Genomic DNA, 4724 nt, shown 5'->3' with positions numbered 1-4724 from the left:
CTAACAACGAGACATGAGAGTTTTGAACCCTATTGACTAGCTTTTTGTCATAGAATGGGAGGGGTGACATGCCTCTTCTGAGAGGTTCTTTTGGTGATTTATATTCCTGAAACATTTCCCTTTATTTCATCTTTATAGATTTATAAGAGGCAACTTTGGAATAAGGGAATCCTCATGAAACTATCCTTGTCGTGACTAGCGTGGTTTGCTTTGGGGAGATTTGGCTCAGTTGGCCACTTCCATTATTTTCTTTCTTTAGGTTGGTCTATGCACTGATAAGAAGCATCTCCCATGGATATTACTCTATTCCTTGATGTTCATTAGGATGTGTAGACTCTATCATTCGATTAGCGTTCACCCGACTACGGTTTAAGGAACTTACAATTTGTTTTCTTCTTCATCATCATAATGTTTCTCTTTCTTGGTTACTTGGGTTATTTAGTTACTTCTTCTTAATGGGATATCAACCTTTGACCTCTTATTCTTGGATCTAACTTTGCCCTTATGGGAACATCTAGACATACTTACCTTCTTATTCAGATATTTAATAGCATTTTTCAGTTGAACACACTCATTCATGTTATGGTCGTTACATTGGTGAAAGCGATAATATGAAGATTTATCCATTATGTGTCGTTCTCAAATAGGTATATGTATCTTAATGTGCTCTTCTTGAAACTCCATGTTGATGCACTCTCTGAATATGTTCATTGGAGTGTGGTGTCTATACCTAGACGGGGGTGCTTTTTTGCCTTCTCGGTTGGTTCAAGATTCTTTTTTAACGTTGCCTCTCTTATCGGTTCCATGCCTAGTATCTTCATTTCTCTTTCTACTTGTCTCTTATTTCTCATGCCTTCCTTCATAGGTTATCTTGTTGGCTGCTAATTTTTTCTTGCACTGAATATATTTATTGACCCTTGCAAGCATGTTGTTGAAGGTTTTATGGGCCCTGATAACAACGCTTTTAGCGAATTTGGACCCCGACTGGAGTCCGAGACTTAGAAAACATTTCTTCATCTTGTCGCCATTGATCTTCATTAGTATTTCTTATTTATTTAACTTCTAAATGTGTGATCGCATGTTTCATCTGTTCCTTTTTTGGTAGGTCTTAAGCACTCCAACAACATGTGTTGCCTTCGAGATACCGTGAGATGCACCGAAAAAAGCAAATGAAGTTCTCCCCATGAATTAATCGACATGTAAATGCCTTTAAATCAGGACACAACCTTAATTTCAATATGAGGACGAACACCTTGAATTTTTTAGGTCCCATTGCTCTCCAAAACATTAGAAGAAAGTCGACCAATTCCTAATGTTCGTCGATATCAATTGTTCTACCATATGTACCCATCCCTAGATGTTTTTAAAGTTCCCTCTTGATGGGGTAATCATTGATTCTTCTGCTTAAGGCATTTAGGAAAATTATTTCTTCCACCTCTTCTGAATCGTTGGAGGATGAAGAACGTCGAAAATGAAAAGTGACCCCTAAACCTTTCTAGATGGTGGTGATTGAGTTATGTGTCTTCGGTGGCCTCACGAGCACTATAATATCATTATTTTTATATTTAATGGTGGGGAATCTCTAGATTCAACTTACAAGAGATTCAAGAGATTATTAACTACATGCCTAACTCATAAATTAGATCTCATACACCGATTACAGATATTTTGTAATGATTAAAGCTCAAAACAAAGAAGATACTTGACATAATAGTCTACAATTCCTCAAACTTCAAAACCTCTACTGAAATTGTAAGAATAGTTGAAGTTATTGATGTTAACAAATATTTATAGTTATATGACAAATGTTTTACTTATAAAAATAATATGGTGGATCTAAAGCTAGTGAAGGACAACAACAAAATGATTGAAGAACATATAGCGGGTGAAGTGGAAAACGGTAGTTGCACTCAAATTTTCTAAAGACCAACAAATATGATGTAAATTATGAAGAAAGCCTCATTTCACAATATATTGTGAAGCCCTTCACTATTGCAAAACACATAGAAACATTGAATATCCTAAACAACCAAACTAGTCATTAGGAAATTAATTCAGATGCAAACACTTACAATCTAGATTAACAGAACCGCCCAAATTTCTCATGGGAAGATGATAACTCGGAAACATATTGCATATATGAATCGATTCACATGCTAATTTGTGTCATTTTCTTTCCCTTTGTATGGTTTCATGTTGGTACTTGGTGTATGTTTCAGGTATTTTATTTGTAGGAGTGTCCGTGCAATAAAACGGTGCAAAGTTGACAAAAGCTAAAGAATTTGTGCGCTAGCTGGATGACGGGTGGGTCATCATTTGGATGAAGCCCATCATCCTCCCTTTATTCATGATGGACAAGACATCAACACCATGACACCGGTCATGGTGCTAAAGCTCATATTTTTACACCACATTTCCAAACTCAACTATTTAGTTTTCACCACTATCTCCACTATCTTCTACACTATTTATGACACCCCTATATGAATTATTCACTATAAATAGAACCCTTAGATCAATTTTCAATATCAAAGATTTTAGAATTTTATTTTAGGAAGAAATTTACTTTTGTTAAAGCGGTTATTTTCTCATACTAAGGAATAATACGATATTTTTCAATCTGTATTCAAATCATTCATATTTAATCTTGCAGATATTTTCATTCTAGAATCTTTATTCATCAATTTTTATGTACTTATTGGGAGCACTTCTTTATATTATCACATATTATTTACTGCTATATCAGGTTCCACTTTTTATTCACTTTACTGTTTTTCTATAAGTTTCAATTGCATGTGCCTCTTTTATTATTATTATTATTATTATTATTATTATTATTATTATTATTATTATTATTATTATTATTATTATTATTATTATTATTATTATGTTAGATATGTTTAGTGTGTTTAGTATGAATTTCAATTTTCAATTACGATATCTATTTCATAGTAAATATGTTCGGCTAATTCTATCGAGTCTGGAATGTGAGGATCGTCGTACCGACGGTGTTCACAAATAAGTCGTAAAAATTATAATTAAATGGAATTTGTTTATTGGGCTGAATTTGTTTACGTTTTTAATCAATTTGTTCACTGCGAAAACAGTAACTTAGAGATACCGGTTCCGATTCGAAAGAATATAACATATATTTGACTTAGGAAAAATCTAGTTTTTAACTATCAACATTGTTAAAGTAGTTTTTAATTATTTAAGAAAATAATATTTTTCAAAAAGGTGATTTTAAGAACATAAACGGACACACGAAAACGGACGTATATGCGCTTAAAATATGGTATTAGATGAGCAAAATCCGGTAATACCTTTAAATTAAATTTTCCACCGTAAACAAATTTTTAAGTATTTAAAGTAATTAACTTCCAAAAAGAGTTTTGCACTTTAACACGTTGAACATGCAAAAGCGGCAGTGTAAATTTTAGGCTAAAAGAAATTATTGTCCCGATTTAATTATAAACAAAATGACTTCGCCAGTGCTATTGATTGACGAGAGCCACATTTTAGTCTTTCGTCTCTTAATTGATTTTTAAACCAACTTATTTCTTTCTTTTTCACACCAAAATTATTATCCATAGCCTTATATTTACATAGTAGCAATAGATAAACGTAGGTTGACATGGGTATATGTGGGTTCAATATTTCTATATTACTACGATATTTCCGTGCACTTGTTGACATATCAAGTTTTTGGTGCACCAGGGACCAAATTAGCCAATATCGTGATTCTGTTGCTTTGTCATATATACTAAGGCATATTCTTTTATTCTTTTCTTTCCCTTTTCTCGGTTATATGGCCATTACCCATAACTCTGAGGACGAGCTAGAACAACCGATTGACGAGATCGATCTTTTTCTTCATATTATACACTAATTAGAACAACGACGCGCCCAATACACTATCCATATGTCTGCGTAAAATGATGAGCGTCCTCTTAAGGACTTTTTTGTCCCATGTGAGGAGGAGCTACATTCAATCATTGTTAACCCGACGATTCAGGCTAACAATTTTGAGCTTAAACCTTATCTACAACAAATTGTGCAGCAAAACCAGTTCTCCGGAAGCCCTACGGAGGACCCAAATCAGCATCTTTCCGTGTTCATTAAGTATGATGACACGTTAAAGAATAATGGCCTCAATCCCAAAGCCATTAGACTGCGTCTTTTCCCATTTCCCCTCAGTAGAAGAGCTAGAGCTTGGCTGCAGTCCTTCCTATCTAATTCCATCACTACATTGAATGAGCTCAAGAAGGTATTTTTAGCCAGATATTTCCCACCGTCTAAGACGTCAGTATTAAGAAACCAAATCATTTGTTTTAGACAAGCTGATGGAGAATCCCTCTTTGAAGCATGGGAAAGGTACAAAGACATGATGATACTTTGCCTGCATCATGGTCTAGAGAAGTGGTTAATTATCCATGCTTTTTATAATGGTTTCCTCTATAACACGAGGATGACAATTGATGTTGTGGCTGGAGGGGAAGCCCTTCTCTGAGGCCTACAAACTTATTGGAAACATAGCCTAAAATCATTATCACTAAAGGTGAAATGTACGAAAGAGAGGCCTATATCACATGAATACTAGGGTAGATGCTCTCACTCAGAAGACCAATAATCTTACCATTACTCTCGCATCTACCGTTGTTGCAGTGACTCCTAAATGAAAAATATGTGGAGTCCAAGGACATGTCACCTATAACTGTCAATTG

At 34.5% G+C, this 4724-nt stretch overlaps 1 non-coding gene across 1 annotated transcript; it reads right to left on the bottom strand.

Annotated features, from left to right (window-relative positions):
• Positions 1 to 4306: 4306 nt before the first annotated feature.
• LOC127098873 (small nucleolar RNA R71) lies at positions 4307 to 4413 on the bottom strand. The gene has a single exon (XR_007793557.1). It is a non-coding gene; the product is annotated as a small nucleolar RNA R71 (small nucleolar RNA).
• Between the last annotated feature and the right edge of the window lie 311 nt (positions 4414 to 4724).

The sequence above is a fragment of the Lathyrus oleraceus genome, chromosome 6 (assembly GCF_024323335.1).
Source record: "Lathyrus oleraceus cultivar Zhongwan6 chromosome 6, CAAS_Psat_ZW6_1.0, whole genome shotgun sequence".
Classification (NCBI taxonomy): domain Eukaryota; kingdom Viridiplantae; phylum Streptophyta; class Magnoliopsida; order Fabales; family Fabaceae; genus Lathyrus; species Lathyrus oleraceus.
The sequence above is the reverse complement of the archived record's forward strand: the minus strand, read 5'-3'. Positions and strand labels throughout refer to the sequence as shown.